The following is a 23,881-nucleotide window of genomic DNA, read 5'->3' on the forward strand; positions in this document are numbered from 1 at the left end:
TGAAATGGATTTGTCCCAGCGTCTGCAGGTCAGATCAGTCAGAGAGGCCAGTGGAGTGCTGCGCTCACGGAGATACTCTGACATCCAAGATAAGATGGCAGAGTAATGAGGAACAGACATTATTGGGACACTGGCCTCACATGATCCTCCCCAGCTTGTGAGCCAGGCACTGGTTGGTGAGCTGAGGATTCCTCTCCTGAAACTCAACGCACTGAGTGCGCAGGGTCACCTTCATTCGACCTTGTTGGAATTAGGGACCAGGGATTGGCATACCCACACTGGTGCTCTGGCCACCACCGTTGCCATGAGCAATAAACTATCCTTAATTTCTGAGCCAGGAAGTTGTGTTTTTCTTGCCAACATCGAATGAAACTGTAGCAGGCTAACTCTTTAGCTTGCAGATAGGATAAAATCCCTATTTTATCTGCAAAGGACTCTTCACAGTTCTCAGCTCCAAGTTATGGGTCTCGCCCTCCCCTCTGAAATCTTGTAGTCCTGGGCTTAGAGTTCTGACCAGAGAATGTGAGAACAAGCTCCCTACTTGGAGTGAGTTGGAAGCCCTTGTGACTTCTTGAGAGCTCAGGGGAATGTGATGGATTGTGCAGGAGGGTTCTGTAGAAGAACCAAGAATTCTTACCATGAAGGTTTCCAACTCTGCCTCCCAATTGACTAGTCACTGAAGCAAATAAAAAGGATCTGGCGCCAGACCGCGGTCTATTTCAAATGCATGTGTATATAATCAGGATATGAAATAACTAGACAGGGTGGAGACAGCTATTGATGTGAACACAAGATGGATAGTCTTCTGGCTGCAACAGGGATTCTTATTTTCTATTAAGTGACTTTCCCTGGTCAAAAGCAGAATTAAAGAATAGTTAGTGAACCCCTTTCTCAATGGCCGACTGACCTCAGAACACCAGGCTTTCACAGAGTCCTGGAAAAAAAAGGGACTGTAGGAAATGCTCTCTCATTACACTAGTCAGTGGGAAGTGAAAAGCATGTGGTTTGTTTTGAGCCAATAATGAAATCCTCAGGATGCAAAGCAACCCAAGCAAAGTAAACAAAGTTATTTATTTAATTTGAGACAAGGAGGAATCAATAGGCATTATCACAAGTCACAGATTTCACCTTGGTTTTCCCCACCCCGAATCCATCACCTTAGCCCTCTCTCAAGGACCCTGGATATAACATCACCTCCTCATCTAATCTGAAAGTTGCAGTTGCTCTTCGCTGCCTCCTTTGAATGTAGGATTTGCCAAATATGCTTCTTCCTATTGATTTTCTGCCAGGGATCTTCATAAGAATCTGTCACAGGGAAGAGCACGGGGTCTGGAGCCAGGCCGTTGGACACAAATGTTGTCTACACTAGTTGTTAACAGTGTGACCGTGGCCAAATCACTTGGGTTCCTTGAGCATCAGTTACCAGCAAAGGGCAGGGAGGGGTGGGGGAGGGGAATAATCTTACCTACTTCACAGGTGTTGTCACTGTGATCAATGAGTTAAAGCATATACTTAAAGCAGTGCCTGACCCATATTCAATAATTCATAGAAGTTCCTTTTATAACATCTGAAATTGGTAGAAATTTTCTAGAGAAAATAATCACCTTCTCCGATTCAATAATTCTACTTCCAGGAATCAATGCTTAAGAAACAAAAAGAGGGGCACTGGGTGACTCAGTTAAGCGTCCGACTCTTGATCTCAGCTCAGGTATTGACCTCAGGGATGAGTTCAAGCCCTGTGCTGGGTGTGGAGCCTACTTAAAAACAAACAAACAAACAAACAAACAAACAAAAATAGATGAGCTTGAAGATGTTGATACCAGGAAGTTCCCCCATGGAATTTTTAACAATAGAGAAAAAACTTCTAAGTGTCAAACCTTGTCATAAGCATTTTTAATATGTTAATATCAAATGTATGTTAATACATTTAATGTATTATGTTAATACATATATTATGTATGTTAATATTAAATGTATTTAATATGTTAATGTTAAATCCTCCCTGAGGATTCCCATTGAATCCTCACAAAAAATGTGTGGTAGATATGATTATCCCTATTTTAACAATAAGAAAGAAACTGCAATGCCAACAAGTTAAATAAACTGATTCGGTATCACCCTGGGGTTTGTCTGGCTCCTAGCTCGTATTGTAACTGCTACACAACACCACAACTTTCTAAACATTATAATACTACGTATTTTGCGAACTGTGATCCCAAATTTGTTAATCTTATAAATGTGTGTGTACATTTGTAGATAGAAATGATATAGAAGTGTGTAAGCACAAGGATAAAAGGATACACATCAATTTTTATTAGGGTTATTTTGTAGGGATGGTAAATTTCATATTTTTCTGTATCTTTCTGATTTTCCATATCACGTTCAATTTAATTCAGGAAATATTTCTTGAGTTTCTACTATGTGCCTGTCACCATTACACAGAAACAGCTATTACTTTTTAAATTAGAAAAAATATAAGCTACATTGATGTCTCTTATGTAATTGGCAGCATTCATTTAAACGTTCATTTTAATATGGTATTTATTAGTTGTTATGTTACATAAATGGTAATAATGGCAAATAAGTAAAATTCTGTTTTTGTACCACCAAGTGGAAAAGATGACTCTCCCAGCAAAGTTTCTTGAAAAAATTGCCTTAAATCTGTGTTTCCAAGTTCATGTGAGAAAGTGCATCAAATTCTCAGAGAGGGCAAAAAGTAATTCATAGAAATAGTTTTGAACTTCCTAAAGCCTGGTAAGATAAAGGAGAAGAAAACAAGGATGTGAATGAAGGAATGAGGGGCAAAACACTGAGTTTTAAATATGGGAAGCAGGGGACGGTGGGCCCCAGAGGCCGCGCCTGCAGGGGGTGTGCCCATGCCCTGTCACCTGTCCCGCAGAGCCCTGGGTGTCTATTCTCTACAGGAGTCTCTTCACGCCTACGGGCCCAAGTGTCACCTCATCATCAAAATCATATTCCGTGCCCTTTATCTGCCACCGCTTACCGCAGGGATTCAGCTTTTTAAAACTTAACGCTTTTGTGTGTTGCTTCAAGACATTCTAACTAATGACCCATCATCTGGGTCTATTTTACAGTCAGAGCTGCAGGAGTAAGAGGGATGCAAACTGAGGAGGGGAGGTATGGCTGAGGGACAGAGCTAGGCAGAGGCGGGAGGCATCCTGAGCCCGGTGGCACTGCCCACGGCATCTGAGCCCGCTCAGGAGCACACCTGCAGGGCCAGGGCTACTGTTCCCAGAGCCAGGGAAGGAGCACCTGTCCAGCGCATCTGGAGATCTGCCGAGGCCTACAGTGGCCGGTGATGAAGCTCCAAATGGGCCCTGCCAGGAGACCTGGGTCCTCCCACCACCATTGTCTTGCACACAGCACTGGTCAGAGGACCTGGGCCCTCGCTGAGCTGGGCCGCTGGCTCCCGGCCAGCCTCTGCCTCTCGCCAGGGTCGACCTGTTGGCTTCAGTTCTTCATCGGGAAGATGAGAATAGTAGACAAGAACACGTTCAAGATGCCTTCCCATGGTAGAGGTCTGGGATCCTGCACAGGGTAGCAATACAACTATTGATTAGTATCTCCGAGCCTCGTCTGCCTCGTGTGTGAAATGGGAACACTGATATCCACACTTGCAGAGTTTTGTGAACATTAATTTGAGGAGGATTTATGTGTCTGGTGCCGCGTCTGCTACAGGACAGGTGTTCACTCCTCACCCTGCACTACATTATTTGAATAATGATCATTTACTTTCCACCACGGTACTATTAATGTTTGGGGCCAGATAATTCTGTGTTGTGGAGAAAGGCTGTCCTGGGCATTGCCGGACATTCGGCAACCTCCCTGGCCTCAACCTTCTAGAGTCCATAGCATCCTCCCCCCACTACTGAATTGTGACAACAAAAAAATGTCTTTAGATGTTGCCAATTGACTTCTGTGGCCAAATTTGCCTCCCACCCAACCCCACTGGTTGAGAACCACTCATTCACATAGGCCTCAATTATACAAGAGGAAAAATGGGTTCCTTGCTCAAAATCACTTTTCCAGTAAAAGTCAGAATCCTGTCCAAATCCATATCTTCAGGGCTCTGGTCCCCATGTGACCTGCATGACAATATCCTGGATTTCTAGCTGCCAGAGGGCAAGAAGGCAAGGAAAGAAGACTAGAACTAAGAATTTGGTGCACCTACTGGGAATCCTTTTGAAAGGTGATGGGATAGTCATGCCAGCAAATTCTCCCCTTACAGGTATACTGAATGGGTTATAGGAAGTTATTTTTCAAAGCCCAGGAGAGAATGAAAAATGTGGGGGAGACTTGCACTTTTCTGAATTGGCCATACATAGAAAGATAAATACAATTTAGTAGTTCACCTCATAAGAATATAGCTAGATGTGTTCTTGCTTTTCCTGCAGTCCAGCCCAATGGCACAATTTCAGATGATTTATGCTTCTGGACAGCTTGTATCCATTCCCCAGCCTCTCTGAAGTTATTTCTACATCAGATGGGATTCATTAGATTAGATTGGACTATAACTCCACTTTTTCATTTGTTTCCCTTCAAAGGTATGTTCAAAGATAAATGGCTCTAGCATTAATCTTCCCAGAGGAAAGTCACAGCGTACACCAGCCCATCCTGCTGACGGCCAACAGAAATGTTTAACCCCTTAGAAGGAAGTTATCATGTCTTTCCTAGACAGTTCAGGCTCCCATGTCATAGATGAGAAACATTTTATGAATTTAGGATGCTCTTGGCCGATCCTTGGTGCTAGCAAGCATCACCTTGTCATGAGGAACAATGCATGTGGAAGGCTAGAAATAAAGGTGTGCTGAGAGGTGGGAGGATTGGGAAGTATGCAGAGCAGAGGCAAGTAGATTTTTCCAGGGATGGCTTCTTGTGGGAGAGAGAGAGAGAAAAGAACAAGACATTACAGAGCCAGTAATAGTGACATGGCTAAGAGATGAAGTGAGCACACGTTTGTAAGATACACCCAGAGATGATGAGCTGAAGTTCCATGTAAAGAATAAGTTGCCAGGGGGCTTCCGTAGCGGGCTCTCCAAGGTCCTGGCAAGGGGCTTTGTGTGTGTACACGTGTTCCCATATGGCGTATACAAACACAGTCACAGTAGAATAGAAACAATAATCACCAGCAATCATGGGTTTGTGGCTAATTCTCAGTAAGAGCATCACCTCCTTGTGGTGTGCATTCAGCTGGATTTGGATGCAAAGATGAGCTGGAAAGAGCAAAGTGGCTCAGTGTGGGGCTCGCTATGCTACATCTTTGGGGTGTGCAAGAGGGCAGATTCACAAGCATTAGGAGCCCCTCACAGATGTCCCGGGGTACTACCTCAGAAGACACAGCATCTCCTTGAACCAGAACCACAGCTGATGGAAGGATGATCTTCCTCTATCCTGAAAGGAATCATATTCTTACAGTGCATGCATTTCCCAGGGGCCTCTTGATGGTGGAGGCCCTGTCTTCCCTGCAGACACCGAGGTTGGGACTTCCCAAGGGGGTAAAGCCTCTCTTGGCTTGGGGCTCATGTGAGTTCTTGTGACTGGACAGGCCAAGATGTTGATGAGTCCTGAAGACACCGGGCAAGATACAAAGGTGGATGGAGGGAGAGGAGGGATGTGGTCAGTGCTGGGTGTCATGAGAGCCATGAGAAATGCAAAATTAGGGGTAGGACAAATCTTTGCTGGGGGGCCGGGGACAAAATTTTACCTAATGAAGAAAAAAACAAAACCAAAATGTTCGGAAGTGATACGATTTCTCTTTGCCTGTGACTGTGTGAGCCTGTGCACCTACTACAGTCCTAGACATGTCTTTCCAAGTCTCCCTCTCCCCACCTCTGCCCGTTTGGGTTGCCATGACACAGAACCAGAGACCAGCGGCTCACACAACAGTCCGCGGGCTGGAAGGCCAAGATCAAAATGTCAGCAGGGTTTGGCTTCTCCTGGGGCCTCGCTCCTTATCTCGCAGAGGGCTGCTTTCCCTGTGTCCCGGCCTGATCTTTCCTCCAAATGTGTCTGTGTTCCTATCTCCTCTCCTTATAAGGACACCCTTCAGACAGGCTTAGGGCCCATCCATATGACCTCATTTTACCTTAACTACCTCTTAGAGACCCTATCTCCAAATACAATTATAGTCCAAGGCACTGGGGTTAGGCCTTCAACACATGAATTTCCCAAAGAAACCCTGGTTCTTTTATAAAACGTTCTTCTGAATAAGCATTCTGTGGGTCATGAAACGGAGAAAATCTGTATGACCGATGCAGGGGGGGGAAAAGCCTTAAATGGAATGCTGATCAGCTAATGAGTTTGTAAGGATTAATTTTGCAAGACCAAAGACTCCATTATTCTTAAGAAGCTGAGTGGAGCGAATGCAAGAAGAAATGTCATCAACAGTAATGTAGTTAGAATACTGAAAAAACTCTCCAATTAATAGATTATACATTGGATGTGAAAGAATGCTAAGAAGACAGGATATCCAGTAGTCATGATAGTATATTACATATAATCATATAATATATATCATATTACATAATGCATTAGTTGCGATGCCATATATTATATATTACATACATTGTTATAACACTTATGTTGATTGCATTAGATTAATCCCTTTTTAAAAATTCTCATAGTATCCTACAGAAACAGAAGTAAGGCTACCACAGTGGTGGCTGGAAAGTCTAAAACGTCTGGATTCTATTGTGCACTGATGATAGAGCATATCTGATTAAATTGAAATTTATATAATTATTCAGAGAGATGATAGTTCAGACACCCCTTCCTATCATTCTTATGCAGTGTGGTTTTCAGAGCTCAGAGGTGGGCTTGGGTTTTGTTTCAGGAAGATATATACGTTTCTCTCTCTCTCTCTCTCCCTCTCTCTCTTAAAATAGCTTTATTAGAGCATAACTGACATACAGTACATTGCACATAGTTAAACTACACAAGCTGATGAGTTTGACATGGGTATACACCCATGAAAAGATTGTTACTATGGCAGGCTGAATAATGGTCCCCAAAGGTGCCCTTATCCCACCCAGAACCTTCCAGTGTTTTGCCTTACATGGTAAAAGAGACTTTGCAGATGTGGGGACCTTCGAGTGTTGGGATAAAGGGATGGCCCTAGATAATCCAGGGGCTCCTTGTGATCACAGGGATCTTTATAAGAGGAAGTAGAAGTCGGATGATGTGAGGGAGGGGCCAGGAAACAGGAAAGCTGGCAGCTTCTGGACTCTGGAAAAGGCAGGAACAGATCCTCCCAGGAGCTTCCAAAAGGAACCAGCCCTGTTGACACCTTGAGGCTTAGCTCCTAGGATTCATTATGGAATTCTAACCTTCAGAAATGGAAAAGAATAAATGTGTGGTGTTTTAAACTACTATTTATGACAATTTGATACAGCAGCAAGAGAGAACAAAGATAACGACAATGAAACCATCCTCCTGGCCCCTGCACACCCCACTCCCACCCTTCCTTACCCCCACCCCTTTCCCAGGAAACCACTGCCCTCATTTTTATTACTAAAGATTTGTTTGCATTTTCTAGCTTTTTTTAAATAATAAATTTATTTTTTATTGGTGTTCAATTTACCAACATACAGAATAACACCCAGTGCTCATCCCGTCAAGTGCCCCCCTCAGTGCCTGCCACCCATTCACCCCCACCCCCCGCCCACCTCCCCTTCCACCACCCCTAGTTCGTTTCCCAGAGTTAGGAGTCTTTATGTTCTGTCTCCCTTTCTGATATTTCCTACCCATTTCTTCTCCCTTCCCTCTATTCCCTTTCACTATTATTTATATTCCCCAAATGAATGAGAACATATAATATTTGCCCTTCTCCGATTGACTTACTTCACTCAGCATAATACCCTCCAGTTCCATCCACATGGAAGCAAATGGTGGGTATTTGTCGTTTCCAATGGCTGAGGAATATTCCATTGTATACATAAACCACATCTTCTTTATCCATTCATCTTTCGTTGGACACCGAGGCTCCTTCCACAGTTTGGCTATCGTGGCCATTGCTGCTATAAACATCGGGGTGCAGGTGTCCCTGCGTTTCATTGCATCTGTATCTTTGGGGTAAATCCCCAGCAGTGCAATTGCTGGGTCATAGGGCAGGTCTATTTTTAACTCTTTGAGGAACCTCCACACAGTTTTCCAGAGTGGCTGCACCAGTTCACATTCCCACCAACAGTGCAAGCGGGTTCCCTTTTCTCCGCATCCTCTCCAACATTTGCGGTTTCCTGCCTTGTTAATTTGCCCCATTCTCACTGGTGTGAGGTGGGATCTCATTGTGGTTTTGATTTGTATTTCCTTGATGGCAAGTGATGCAGAGCATTTTCTCATGTGCTTGTTGGCCATGTCTATGTCTTCCTCTGTGAGATTTCTCTTCATGTCTGTTGCCCATTTCATGATTGGATTGTTTGTTTCTTTGCTGTTGAGTTTAATAAGTTCTTTATAGATCTTGGAAACTAGCCCTTTATCTGATAGTCATTTGCAAATATCTTCTCCCATTCTGTAGGTTGTCTTTGAGTTTTGTTGACTGTATCCTTTGCTGTGCAAAAGCTTCTTATCTTGATGAAATCCCAATAGTTCATTTTTGCTTTTGTTTCTTTTGCCTTCGTGGATGTATCTTGCAAGAAGTTACTGTGGCCGAGTTCAAAAAGGGTGTTGCCTGTGTTCTCCTCTAGGATTTTGATGGAATCTTGTCTCACATTTAGATCTTTCATCCATTTTGAGTTTGACTTTGTGTATGGTGCAAGAGAGTGGTCTAGTTTCATTCTTCTGCATGTGGATGTCCAATTTTCCCAGCACCATTTATTGAAGAGACTTTCTTCCAATGGATAGTCTTTCCTCCTTTATGGAATATTAGTTGACCATAAACTTCAGGGTCCACTTCTGGGTTCTCTATTCTGTTCCATTGATCTATGTGTCTGTTTTTGTGCCAGTACCACACTGCCTTGATGACCCCAGCTTTGTAGTACAACCTGAAATCTGGCATTGTGATGCCCCCAGATATGGTTTTCTTTTTAAAAATTCCCCTGGCTATTCAGGGTCTTTTTTGATTCCACACAAATCTTAAAATTATTTGTTCTAACTCTCTGAAGAAAGTCCATGGTATTTTGATAGGGATTGCATTAAACGTGTAAATTGCCCTGGGTAACATTGACATTTTCACAATATTAATTCTTCCAATCCATGAGCATGGAATATTTTTCCATCTCTTTGTGTCTTCCTCAATTTCTTTCAGAAGTGTTCTATAGTTTTTAGGGTATAGATCCTTCACCTCTTTGGTTAGGTTTATTCCTAGGTATCTTATGCTTTTGGGTACAATTGTAAATGGGATTGACTCCTTATTTCTCTTTCTTCAGCTCATTGTTAGTGTATAGAAATGCCACTGATTTCTGGGCATTGATTTTGTATCCTGCCATTTTCTAGCTTTTTTCACTGTTTTCTATAAATGAAATTATTTAATACATACTTTTTTTTTTTTAGTACATACCTTTTTATTTCTGGCCTCTTTTGGTCTACATCATTATTTTGAGTTTTACCCATCTTGTTTTGTTCTGTAGTACTTCATTGTTTCATTGCCTGGCAGTGTCCCATCACGTGGATATACCACAATCTGCTTACCCACTCATCTGCTGATGGACTCTTGGATTTTTGTCTGATTTTGACTATATAAATACAGCTTGTACATTTGAGTACAAGGTTTGGTATGAACAAATGTTCTCACTTCTTTGTTTAAATACCTAGGAGTGGAATAGCCAGATCATATGGTAAATATATGTTTAACATGGTTTTTTTTATATGTTTAACATGTTAAAACAAAACAAAACAGCCAAACTGTTGGCCCAAGTGGTTTTACTATGTTACTTTCCCACCAGAACATAAGGAAGTGCCAATTGGTCTACATCTTCACCAACACTTAATGTGGCCAGTCTTTTCGATTTTATCCACTCTCATAGGTATGTAGTGGTATCTCACTGTCATTTTATTTTATTTTATTTTTTAATTTTTATTTATTTACTTATGATAGTCACAGAGAGAGAGAGAGGCAGAGACACAGGCAGAGGGAGAAGCAGGCTCCATGCACCAGGAGCCCGATATGGGACTCGATCCCGGGTCTCCAGGATCGCGCCCTGGGCCAAAGGCAGGCGCCAAACCGCTACGCCACCCAGGGATCCCCTCTCACTGTCATTTTAATTTGCATTTCCCTAATGACTAATGATGTTTAGAATCTTTTCATCTCTTTTTTTTTTTTTTTTTTGGTCAGGTGTCTGCCCCAACCTTTTCCAAATTCATTATTGGAATTTTTATTATTAAATATTTATTATTTAATGTTCAGAGTTTTTATTTATTCAACAAACATGGACCTACTGTGGGCAACCATGGGCCATGTGCCACGTGCTGTGTGCATCAGAGGAAAGGTAGACAAAACCTCTATCCTCAAAGGGATGACACTCCTACATCATGGTGTCTACTGTCCTTCCTCTGGTCCTGGTCAGGCCTTTGTCACTGCTGTAATGAATAGGATGTGCCAAACATGATGCTACACAATCTCAGAGACTAGTTCAGAAAAACTGATAGGGCATCTACCGGGGTCCCTTCTTTTATCCCTTTGAACCCGTCTCCCAAGTTATGAGAGCTTCGGGTCCCGGAGAGGCCACAGTTCCAGCCAGCAGCCCAGCCAGCAGCCCCAGCGAAGGTCTCAGCCAACAGACAGCCTTCACACTGCTCAGCTGCTAGGTGGACCTGGTAACCCCTTCTCAAATTGCAGATGCATGAGCAAAATACATGTCACTGCTGCCGGTTGAGGCCATGGAGCAGTGGGGCAGTTTGTCACGCAGCAATAGATGACCGAAACACAAATCACAACACAGACTAGTATTGTTATATTGAAAACAAAATGTTTGTGTTCTGAAGAAAATGTACCCTGAATAAGTTATTTTTCCTACAACAGATGGGTATGTTTATTTAAACAAGAACATTTGTATTTAAATTTTAAAACATTTAAGTTAAAACTAAAAACGTACGTTTCTCATTCCACAGGCGTTTGCCTTAGAAATGTAAAATATTCATTTTGCAGTAAACAGTCAGAAAGGCCCCAAATTTCAGAGCCTAAGATGGCACTGATGGGCTGCAGTTCTCCTCAGGCAGCACAGAAGCCGGAAGCTGGCATTCTATGGGTTTCTCTTGCACAACCCGGAAAATAAGGCAATGTTTTCTTGCTTGGTCACTGTCTTCATGACTTTCCATTGAGGAGAAGTTATATCTAATTTGTTAAGGAAATATTCTTTCCTTCCTTATACAAAAGAATTCTTCTGTTTAGGAATTTATCTCCAAAGTCATGGAAATTCCAGTTTGCTCAGGGGCATCAGGGAGGCTCCACTAGTTGAGCATCTAACTCTTGATCTCAGATCAGGTCTTAATCTCAGGGTCATGAGTTTGAGCCCCATGTTCGGCTCCATGCCCAGCTTAAAAAAATAAATAAGTAAAAATTCCAGTTTGCTCAGTGCCCAGCGACAGTCCTATGTGCCTCACAGAATCTGGGTTGGTGGTAGTGGCCTCAGGCTCTGGGTAGTTACTTGCTCTGGATTCAAGTCCCAGCTCTGCCACCTACCACCTGAACAACTTTGCTCAGTTCACTTGATCCTTTCTGGGCTTGCATTTCCTTGTCTGTGACATAGAGATATAATAGTTTGAGATGAACCTCATAGAATTTTCGTGAGAAATAAATGAAATATATATTAAAGTTCCTAAAACATAGTTATTATTCAACAAATGGCAGCAATTCTCATAACTCCACCAAAAATTTCTCCAGGTGCCACGTGAACCCCATCCACATGTCCTTCTTACTGCAAAGATAAAATAATTCATTCTTTTTCAATTCCTTTTTCAAAAAGTCCATGAAAGTCTGGGTCATCAAAAGGGGTTCAGATCTATTTTGCTGGCAATTAGGAAGCATTAAAGTGTTTAAGCAGAAAAGAGATCTCCTCCGCAATTGCCGTTAGTGGTGATCCCTTTGAATGATATGAAGGAGGGATGGGGTGCGGGGTTGCTTGAGCTGAGGACAGATGAGAAATCCGTTGGGAGGCCGTGCCCATAATTACAGTACAGTGTGTCATGGCCTCAGCTAGATGGTGGCAGTGGGACATGGATAATACTCATCATTATTATAGCTTGTGTTTGTTGACCATCCTTATTTAGAGAATGGTCACAAGAAGTAGATTTGGCCAAGAGCAGTAAGAGAAAATTGTACAGTCACAGAAGTAAAGCAGAAAGCACTTTAGGGAAGAAGTAGACACCACAATAGACTTCTGTCAAATCAACCAGCAAAGGCCTGAAATAGTAGCCACTGGTGCTGGGGACCACTGAGAAGCCATCCCACCATGTATGCTGGGACCCAGCCCTATCTGTTCATGGTTCCCAATCCCTTGTGCACCACATGGTGAGGTCAAGAGTGTGGTGCCTATGAATGGCCTGCAGAAGTAGGGCTCCCTATAATTCTTATTGTAAAGGCTACTTTCATTTATTTCAGTGGTCAGTGCTACTGCGTACAAGATCTCCACGGTCTGCTTTCCTTGTGGTGCAGTGGGACAGTGATGTGAATGGATGGAAGATGGTTGCAGACTAAATAAGATTGGACGTTTCTTCCATAGGACTTAATGATGGCCAGGTTCCTGCTGGCACGCAGCAGATTTGTTTGTACAGAGGTAGTCATGTCAGATGAGAAATGACACTCAAACTCTCTGATGATGGACACAGCCGTATGGAGTGAAGATGGCACCAGGGGTGAAGTGCTCTTGGTCATCCTAGTACGGTCTCTGGCACTCCTCCTCTGAGTGTCCTGGAGTGCTGGCTCAGTGTCTGCCTGCACTCAGTGCCCGTTTCCTGGGGGACCAGCTTCCCAGGAGCCCCGCTGCAGCCTGAGACTCTAGAAATATGCCGAACCACCTTGAGAACTTCTCGAACAGTCAACTTCCCAAAACTCCCTGGGGGGATCTGGCTTCTAAAGTTCTCCTGCCCCAGTTTTACCGCCCTTCAGAGAACCAGTGGAAACATTCCACTCCCATCTGTGACATTCTCTCCCATCACATGTGACCTCCTCGTGTGTGTCATCTCCCAGTTTAGGATCCAGAATCACCGAGTTGCATGAGGTTCTTGAAGATCACCCAGCCCAACCCCTCATTTTGCAGATGAGGTTGTGGAGACTCAGAAGACTTCAGTGGTTTGGCTGGGATCACAGGTAAGAAAGGAACTCAACTAAGACACCATGTCCTGAAAAGAAAGCCTTGAAGGGCTTCTGTCCTCCAGTGAAGCAGAGTAGAGGCTGGGCTTGGTGAGCGCTGCTGGGAGCTGCTCCCTTTATGACCTGAAGCGAAGGCTCCAGTCATTGAAAGGTCTTTCCTTTCGAGGAAAGCTCAGTGCAACTGTACTAAATACCCCAGTTATATACAGAGGCACCTGAGTGGCTCAGTCCATTAAGCTTCTGACTCTGATTTTTTTTTTAAGATTTTATTTATTTATTAGAGAGAGAGAGAGAGAGGCAGAGACACAGGCAGAGGGAGAAGTAGGCTCTATGCAGAGAGCCCCACGTGGGACTCCATCCTGGGTCTTCAGGATCATGTCCTGGGTTGAAGGCGGCGCAAAGTCACCTGGGCTGCCCTGACTCTTGATTTCAACTCAGGTTGTGATCTCTCTGGGTCGTGGGATCGAGCCCCCTGTCCGGGTCCACACCCAGTGGGGAGTCTGCTTGAGATTCCCTCTCCCCTTCTCCCTCTATCCCACCCTCACACTCCTGCACATGCACGGTCTCTCTCCAAAATAAATAAATGAATTTCCTCAAAAATATATCCAAGTTATATTTAACCATTAGACATTTCCCTCTGCAACTCCTACCCATATTCCAAATCCGTCCACAAAATCATTAAAATGACTTGAAAGGTTTGGGAAAGGTTAACAACTTCCCTAGGTTTCAGGAGGGCACTGGAAGCACACGCTCAGGGCAAGGGAGCACCCACTTACGGGTCCTCTGCAGAGCCCTGGACTCCGGCCACGCGGGGCCTCAGGAGCCGCGGGGACCTCGCACCCTTGCCCACCGCCGGTGAGGGGGGCTCGCAGGGAGCACAGAACACTGCCCGGGCCACTTGGTCTTGGCGGGTAGAGAACATTCTAGGCGGATGGAAGGGATGAGCCGGCGATGTCTATCTCCAGCCTTTGACACGTTAGTGACCGATCCATCCAAACTCGAGGACAAGGCGGACAGGGCAGCGACCCACACCGCCGGATGCTCTCTGTCCCGCACCGTCGGGCCGTGCGCTCGAGCCCACTGCCCTGGCACCCGGCGGCGGGACGGCGGGCACGGCTCGCCCCAGCGGACCAAGGCGGCTCCTGCGGGCGGGCTCTTCCCCTGCAGGTGCGCAGCTCCCGCCGCCCCACGGGGGGACACACGGCCTTCCTCTCTGGCCCTCCCAGGAGCCGCGAGCCCGGACCCCCTGACGCCCATTCGTCCCAGGAGAGAGCCTCCGACTTTCCTTGGGTTGGGCGCCGAGCCCACGAGCGGGCGACAATCACGACGTAACACTCGCTTCTTCCCGGGGCTGCAGAGCCCGCGGCGGGGACTCGGCGCGTCCCTGGGCTTCGCGGCGCTCCCCGTCCCCTGCACTCCTGCGCGGGGACGCACGGGGGCAGCAGAGCGCGGCCCGCCCCAGCCGGCGCCCGGCGGCCTGCGGGGTCCCTGCTGAGCTGGGGGGCTGGGGGGCTGGGGGGCAAGGGGGCAGGGGGGCCGGGGCGCCGGGGGGCCGGGGGGCCGGGGGGCCGGGGGCCGCGGAAGCAGGCGAGTGCGCGGGTGCATCCGGTAGCTGCGACCGCGGTGCCCTCGCTGTGCCTGTGCGCTGGGCTGATGGCTAAATCCATCCAAATCCGTGACAGGAAGGAAACCTTGTCATTTTATTTTATGTTTTTAAAAGATTTATTATCTATTCATTAGACACACAGGGAGAGGCAGAGACACAGAGGGAGAAGCAGGCTCCCTGCAGGGAGCCCGATGGGGGACTCGGTCCGGGACCCCGGGATCTCGCCCTGAGCCAGAGCAGATGCTCAACCTCTGAGCCACCAGGGCACCCAAACCTTGTGATTTTAGACTAATCCTGCCAGCGGATGGTGGGACTGTTATCTGTGTGTCTATATCCGTATCTACGTATCTATAGCTAGAGCTATATGTATATATCCATAGCTATACCGATAGAGCTGTATCTATATATCTATATCTATTGATGTATACACATAGATCATATCCTTAGAAATAGTATTGTATATATATACACATATATATGCCTTTTACATCTTCCTATTCTGTCCAAAGTATCTTCAATAGGCATGCATTTGTTGAATAATCAGAAAAATATATAGACTCCACAAACACAGAAGGAAAATGTATATGACATGAAAATCCAGCAAATATATTTCAAAGATTTTTCTCTCAAAAAGATACTTCAGTTTATGAAATAATTGGCAATATGGGGATTTTACTTTTTTTCTAAGATGTTATTTATTTGAGAGAGAGAGAAAGTGCACGAGCTAGGGGGTGGGCAGAGAGAGAGAGGGAGAAGCGGACACCCCCCTGAGCAGGGACGTGGATCCCAGGACCCTGAGATGGTGACCTGAGCTGAAGGCAGACACATAACTGACTGGGCCACCCAGGTGCTCACAAGATGAGGACTTTCAGTGACACTCTCCATCCATGCATTTACTTGACATATGCCTCACCTATGCGAAAGGCACTCTCTCAGGTTCAAAGACAGCAAGGTGAGTCACACTTACTGCCCCCAGGGAGCTCTTGGTTGGGCAGCCATGAACATCTGAACAGTCACAGATGGTGACTGTTATAATGGAGGAAGGGACAACATCCTGTGAAGATAACAGAGCTGGAGACCATGAATTCTACAAGGGACAGAGTATGATGAGGCTTCACAGAGGAGGTGGGACTCGAGGTCTGTCTTCAAGGATTAAATAGGAATTGACCAGGAAAGGTGGTGAGTGGTGCATCGGACAGAGGGAAATGTCAAGGACAATTTCATGGAGAGTGGGAAGCCGAAGTGGGGTGAAGGTAGAAGGGCTGAGCCTCGGGCCACCATGGTCACCTCAGGAGTGATGAGCCGGGACGCTAGCTTGGACTCCCCCTGGGGGCAGTGGGGGTGGCAGGCACAGATTCCCATGCCCAGGTCGATGGGGTGGGTAGTGGAGCTGGGAGGACAGCCTGGCTGGAAGGGGTTGGTAGGTTCCATCAGTGACTCTCAAACTGTTTAACCTGCAGTAAGGATACACTTGACAGCGCAGCTCACTATACAGAAACACACCTGCGTCTGCTATACATTCATATAGAGCAGAGTTACAACACGTGACACTCTCGGGTCTGTGTAAGCTCTATGTTGTCAGCAGGGAAATTTCACAGCCCAGTAATAGGCTGCAACTTAAAATTTGGAAAACACTGCTCGAAAACAGGGTTCTGGGGCACCTGGGATGCTCAGTTGTTCAGGCATCTGTCTTTGGCTCAGGTCATGATCTCAGGATCCTGGGATTTCTGCTTGTCCCTCTGCTCCTTCCCCCACTTGGGCTGTCTCTCCCTCTCTCTTTCTCTCTCTCAAATAAGTACAAATTTTTAAAAATACATTAGAAAAATAAAACAGGGTTCCTCGGCCCATCACTACTGACACTATGGGTGGATGATTTGGGGCCTGGGGATGGTTCTGCTCCTATCGGATGTTTAGCAGCGTCCCTGGCCTCTGTTTACACCAGAGGCATCCTCCTCCTGAGTCTGACCACTAAAAGTGTCTCCAGTCACTGTCACATGTCCCCTGGGGTGCAAAATTGCCCCAAGTCAAGCCCTGCTGCTCCCAACAAACTGAAAAATGGAAATGACCTGGTTTGAAGGAAAGATGACTGGCTTCACTTTCAAGAGCAAATGGCCTTGCATCCACAGGCTTACTAACCACCCCCAAAAGAGACATTTGACAAATCTCAAGAGTGAACTGGGGGTAGTTCTAGCAATGGTGGAAGGTCCTGGCATCAACAGATACAAGCAGGCATATTATGTGATGTGTCCCTGCTTACCTTGTCACGCACACAGCAAGCCACTGTCCTCGGGGTCCACCAACAGGCCATACTTCCCTGCCTTGGTTTCCTGAAATCACCTGAACTATCAGCCTCAGGGCCTTTGAACATACACTTCCTTCTGCCCAGAACACCCGTCTTCTCTCTCCTCCTGCTCAACCCCTATTGACCATCCAGGTTCATCTTAAGTACCCCAAAGGGCATTTCTACTCCCCAACCTAATAAAGTTCTCTGGTGTGCTCCCAGGAGACGTTCCACTCGTCCTTTTAATACTTACTAGGAAAGGTAGTTTAAAAAAAAAAAAAGAAAAAAGGAAAGTAGTTATATGTATATTTGTGTAACTATTTGCTTATCGTGTTCCCTTTACTTCTTAAAAGCGTGAACTCCAGGAGAGCAGGGGCATTGTCCACTTTGCTCATGCAGAGCAGTGCCAAAACCAATAATTTCTAAATGAGGAGGCAGGTACGGCCAGTTAACCTGATTATGGCTCCTATTCCTATCAGTTTAGAGACTGACTGGTGAGCTGGTCTCCTTCTAATTATCATTCCTTTTAAGAAACGTTTAAAAGCTTTTCAAATAACAAAACTATGAATTTCTCACAGAGGCTGAGTTTCTAATAAAAGAATTATTCCAACACTTATCTTGAGACTGCATAATTAAGAAGCAGCAATACCTGGGGGTTGGTTTGGTTGTTTTTTTTTTTTTTTCTTCTTTTACTTAAAAAGTCTACATAGACCATTCTCAGTGTGGTTCTTTCCTTGATAATTAAAACTCTCTTTTTCTCATTTCATCATTAGGAAATGATTCCCGATTACAAAATTGAACTTCCTCTAAAGCATAAAAGTGTTGGGATATTACAGTCAGGTTAATCTCATCTACATGACATTAAGTGTAGAATTTCTACTTGATATTCATTCTCAATAAAATACAAGCAAAACAATAGACCAAAATTCACTTAATGTTTACCAAAAAAAATGGACTGAACTTCAGGGAACCCCCTGAACAAAAAGGAGGCTATCAGGGACCAGAAGAGTGATGTAGTTGGCCAGTGTCCTTGACAATCTGAAAATGGACTGCATATTCTGTTTGTTGTTTTTTAATGTGGCAAAGCCTAAATAATTTTTTAAATGTCAGATCTCACTCTCATTTTATCAGCTTCATTCTCAACCCTTATATCTATCCAGAAATTGGAATTCAAGTCAACATATTTTCAAGTACAATGCATTGGGCCAAGCACAAGGGGATGCATCAGTAGATAAGGCCAACTGTCAAAAAGGTTTTGGTGTCTGGGGGGGACACATCCTGTCGATTTGTATAAAGCAGGGAAGAACAACTGTCCCCCCACGTGCCCCCCAACTACAGGCCACATGCTAGTGACCACTCACAGTCCTGTGGATAAACAAGCACATGCCATGCAGGCTTTGGGAGGAAACATGCTAGATGTGGGGAGATCCCTATCTGATGGGGGAGGGACAAAAAGGGCCCCCCGGGGAGACCTGGGGCTGAGAAAGTTGCGTGGAGTATACGAAAGGGGCCTGGGAGGCCCACACTGAGCACAGAGGCAGAGGCAGAGGCAGAGAACCAGCCCCTTGCAAATATGTGGTCAAGACTCCTGGAAGTCAGTTACTGCCAGAGATGATGTGCAGGTGAGAACCGGGGGGCATGGGGAGTTGTAGACGAGAATTCCCGCTGGGCCGTCAGGGCACGAGGTTGAGTTTCCCAATACCAGAGCACATTGGGAATGATCAAGCAATTCACACATCACCATAATTGTCATTATTATTCATGGAATACTTCAGCACCACAAATAGTAGATGCCTAGGTCCTAAGTACCTTGTGGAACAAGCCAAGTTCTGATGAGTGCCAAGGAAGAGAAAAGAGAAGAGAAAAGCAGGGTGTTTATGGACTATTTAAAGCCGTTGCAGCAAGACAAATGGTCTCTACCTGGAGGTATTCTATGCAGGTTGAAGCCTCCGTCTTCAATTCCACTTGATGGCCCCACCTCCCCCAGGCCTGAGCCCTCTGTGCTGACCATTTTAGAAAATGTCTATACCACATTTTCCTGTTTTTAAACTGCTCTGGCAATTGTGTTATATCAGCTGGCTTTGTGCCACCGTGAAGAAGCTTGCAAGTCCTTTGGTGGTAGAGTAACGGTGTGCACTTCCCGGGGCCCCGAGCGCTGGCTGGGCACAGCCAGACAGGTGACAAATGCTCTGGGGTCTGGAGGTCTGTGAGCCTCTGACTCACCAAGCCTGGGACTTTGTGGGGCCATGCACCTGTCAGTATTTAGTGAGGATGGGAGAAGGAGCCAGACGGAGATGACTCGTTCATTTTATGTTCATTTACCCTGTTAATTTCCCAAGTAGGGCGCGGGAGGCTGGCACTGCGACAAGGAAACACGATGGCTGTCCCCCACTGACTCCGAATGTGCTTCGCCAGTGCGGGTGCTCTCCCTCCACTCTTCAGAGCCCTCTTCATAAGTTCAACCCCAGCAGTGTTGATTAGAGGTGACTCAACAGGTACTCTGCAAGGCCTTTTGGAAATCCAGTGTTGCTTCAGCAAGGACAGCCATTTCCTCTTATGTCATCTGTCATTACCTGGGGGTTCTGTAAAGAGCTGAAATCTGGTCTTTATAGAGTCAAAGGGTATCTTCAGAAACCAGTGCTAAGTATGAAATTGAAATTTTAGGGGTGCCTGGGTGATTCAGTCAGTTAAAGTTCTGACTTAATTTCAGGTCATGGTCTCAGGGTCATGAGATCGAACCTTGCATCAGGCTCTGTGCTGAGCAAGGAGTTTGCTTAAGATTCTCTCGCTCTCCCTCTGCCTTTCCGCCACCCCTGCTCACTCTCGCTGTCTCTCAAAAAAAAAAAAAAAGAAGAGAGAAATTTTAAGCATCCATGTATTCAAATGAAAAACAGATGTGCAAGTGTGCCAAGCACACCCCTTGCTCTTAAACCCATTCGGGGATTTTTTTAGTCCACACTTAAAAAATAAGTAAGGTATATAGTGTTTTAAATATTGCGCCTTTGTGGCATTGCATAAGGATTTATTACATTTTTTAGTTCCAATCTATGGCCCTACAAGGAAAGTAAACTCAAATGTCTGAGCTTTGCTGGGAAAACCGTGAAAGTTTAAGGCAAAGACAGTCGTCTCCAGGGTAGGACACCTTCTGACGACCTGTCCCGTGGGAAATGATCCCTTTGGTTCAGGGGTCGCCCTCACCTGCACCACCAGGCAGGCCCTCCTAACCGTCGGAAATGAAAAGGTCCACGCACCAAATGAAAGTGCTAGAAGCACACAGTTTATTAAATGCGTGTAACACACAGTGCCAGCCCGCAGCCCGGGGAGAGGCCAGGTGGGTAACCAGCCGGCAGCTAGGGGCGCCCGACACCCCCTGGCCGAGCCCTGTCTCCCACGCCAGCCGGCCCGCTGAGGGTGAGCAGGGCCAGCAGGGCCGGGGCGCGGGGGGACCGGGGGCCTAGAGCCAGTAACGCAGGCTCGTTTTTTTCTGTTTTTCTGGAGAAACGCGGGGACTCGATCCCCAGAGAGGCCGCCACCTGGTGCACCTGCAGCTTGCCACGAGCAGCCGCGGTGCTGCCAGTGGGCCCTGGGCCCGTCCAGGGGTGACAGCTTCCAGCCCGGGGGGCATGACCATCCTCATCTTCCGGCCCCTCTAGCTGGTGTCATCCAGTCTCCCACTCCCACACTCTTCCCCGGCCTTGCCAGCTGCTGGCTCGCCATCCCCATTTATCGCGCTCCTGGGTCCCGGGCATGGTGCCCGTGCCACTTGTGCGCTCGTCGTCTAACCCTAAGGCGCCCTCTGAGATTCCCCAGTATCTCCTGAACAATGAGCCCGCTTATGACACACGTTTAATATTCCTTATGCGTTCCATCCTTCTATTTGCCTTCTGCTACACCCAATACAACAAAGTCACGTTCCAGTATGAATCTGAGGTTCATTTGTAATATGTTTCAGGAACTCTCTGCCATCGAACTGTACCCAAGTTATTAGTAGGAATCCAGCGAAGCTAAAATCTTTTATGAGCTTTCGGTTTAAAATAATGATCACCATCAAATAACAACCTGAAGGAACATCCACCTCTCCCGTTGAGTAGAGGAAAAGCAGAAGGGCGTTATGCAAATACAAAAAAAAAAAAAAAAAAGAATATATCTATCCGTGGGAACAAAGAACACATAAGGAATTTTTTAAGACACTACAATAATGGGATTATGGCTTATTTTTTTTCTCTGTCCAAATTATAAATGTGCCTTACTGTTCTAATAATAAAGTATGTAAAGGCTGGTAGGACACTCAGCCACCGCGTGGTCAAACACCTCCAATTTCCTACACAAGGACTTTCTTTGAAAGGTAGCCTATTTCTGTTCCCCTCAACTCTGTATTTTAGTATCCATCTTTTCTCTAAGGTGGTGGCACCCCTGGCCCTATGCAAATAAACACAGCCTACCCATCCTGGCCTCTTTGACGGAATGTGTGTCAGCAGCCCGAAAATTTAAGTGTTTGAGTTTCAGTGCCTGTCTCCTCCACTAAGTGACTGTCCCCAGAGGACTGTCTGGACACTGTGAGTAATACAAATGGAAAGGAAAGGGTAGTCGTGCATTTCTTAAAAAGCTACTATGGGGGCATTATATGAAAGATATCATACTTCGAAAAGTTTCTGGATTTGAAAACCATACATTCAGGTGTTTTGCCCCCAAGCTCCTCTGTCTCCTGGGTGCTTCCACAATGGCAAAGCACTGGACACCTGCCATTGGCCAGAGTTCGGTGGCCCCTCCAGGCAGCACCCCCAGCTGCTCTTTCCTGAAGTATCCAATGCCCTGGGACTGGAGATTCCTTAGAAAAGAATGTGTACAGAGGATACAGCATAGCTTATGGAATTGGATAACTGGGTTTAGGAGCCAGGGATCCTCAGCTCCAGCAACCTTCTAGAAGGACAACCTGTCCTTCAGGATTCAAGTCCCAGAGACAGAGTGTCTAAAAAGGGATATCGAAATGTGCTTTGTACCAGAATCTGAAAGATATTTGTGGCGGTGGATTTTTGAGAGCGCTCAACCAAATAGTATGGAACATCCTCAATAGACCAAACTGACTATATACTATGGTTGCATTTACGGAAGGGGCTGCATTCATTCCACTTACCCACATGGACTCACATTCTCAAAGGTCTCCTTCTTCAGGGCCTGAGGAAGACATTGATGCAGGAAGCACCAGGATTTTAAAGGAGGGGGGTGCTTGGCAACTGAGAGGGTGTCACGATTGCCCTGAAGGGAAGAGGAACCGGGGACGACCACAGTAATGATCAGAGGATGAGTAGGTGGTACGATCCAACAGTGAATCATGTACAACTCCTGTTTCATGCCCTAACCAGACCTCAGGGGCCGATGGCAACCTATGAGCCCAGCCTACTAGACACCACACTTGTTCCCTGCAAGAACAATATGATGATTAGGACCCTAAGGGCAGGAAATGGAAAGTTCCCAGAAGCCTTGTTTCAACATCTGCATGACAGGGAAGTGAAGATAAATACAATAAAAATAGAGCACCTGGCAGCTCAGCTTCTGATGTTCCAGAATTTGGGAGCCTTTTAGAATACCTACTCCAAAGTCAAAGCAAGGGGTGTCATCTTGTTCTCCTACCATTAGAAATTCACTCAACACATAGACCATCTCTTTGGATTTTGGACTCTTATAAACCAAATTACTTTCTGATGACCCAAAGAGCCCTCCTGGTCTAAGCCATAGAGCAATTTCTGCTGCTTAAAACTTTGATATTAGGTAGAGACTCCCAGTTATTGAAATGTAAGTTAAATGGGCTAAAATACCTCATTTTCAAAGTCTATGAAATTTCAAAACCCTCCTTCAGATTTCTGGGCTTGTATCCACACAGTGTCTTCTAGTTCTGGGATGCTTTTGCACAATGGGGTCACTTAGTTATAATGCTACAAGCACATCTAAGGAGGTAAGGGGAGGACAGACCTGTAAATAATGTCTATGGTTCTCATGCAGGCAGCAACCTTACTGTATTCCTTATCTTCCTTCCCCTACACAATGCAGGTTCCACTTGCTCAAAAGCATGGCTGCTGCCAAGACTTCTCCATCTGCTGCATGACCTGGACTTTCCATCTCAAAAGGTTCACCTCATGAGGTTAAGTTGTTTTAAAAAATTAACTTTGATCAGTGGACTTGCTCTACTAAGAGGCACACTGTCAATCCTGGAGTTCCAGAAATGCTTGCCTTCCCTGTATTGTGTGATAGCAAAGCTATATCGCCCCTGATGATCAGGATCCACCAGCCCAGCCAGTATGCTTATCCTTGCTCTGGCGGGCTCACCCAGTGATATGTGAGTTGGGTGGTGTCTCAACTTCCAGTTCATTGGGACCATCTCTGTGTCCCTGGCGTGGAAAACAACCACCTCCACCGGAGACTGAAGTTGTGGGAATGGGAAGCAAAATATGTACAAATGTCTGGGTAGCTATGACAGCTCCACTTCCATGTCTATCTTTTGGTTCGCAGATGGTCATTTTTTTGGTGTCAAAAAACACCACCATCTATTGATCACTGATTAAAAATATATACTGCACCCTGCAGGACACCATTCCAACCTCTCGAGGTGCTGACTCCCAGCTGATACTATAATTAGGTCTCTAATAGCTTATTTCATCACACTAAAAGGTCCCCATTATATGGGTGATGAAGCACCTTTTGAATACCAGTGAATCCACTGAGCTTGGCAGGA

At 45.7% G+C, this 23,881-nt stretch overlaps 1 long non-coding RNA gene across 1 annotated transcript; it reads right to left on the reverse strand.

Moving 5' to 3' along the window:
- Positions 1-1,052: 1,052 nt before the first annotated feature.
- On the reverse strand, positions 1,053-17,388 carry LOC119876702. The gene is made up of 2 exons (XR_005365198.1): positions 17,128-17,388; positions 1,053-3,549 (listed from the first exon to the last, which is right to left on the reverse strand). It is a non-coding gene; the product is annotated as an uncharacterized LOC119876702 (long non-coding RNA).
- Between the last annotated feature and the right edge of the window lie 6,493 nt (positions 17,389-23,881).

This window comes from Canis lupus, chromosome 10, assembly GCF_011100685.1.
Source record: "Canis lupus familiaris isolate Mischka breed German Shepherd chromosome 10, alternate assembly UU_Cfam_GSD_1.0, whole genome shotgun sequence".
Taxonomy (NCBI): Eukaryota; Metazoa; Chordata; class Mammalia; order Carnivora; family Canidae; genus Canis; species Canis lupus.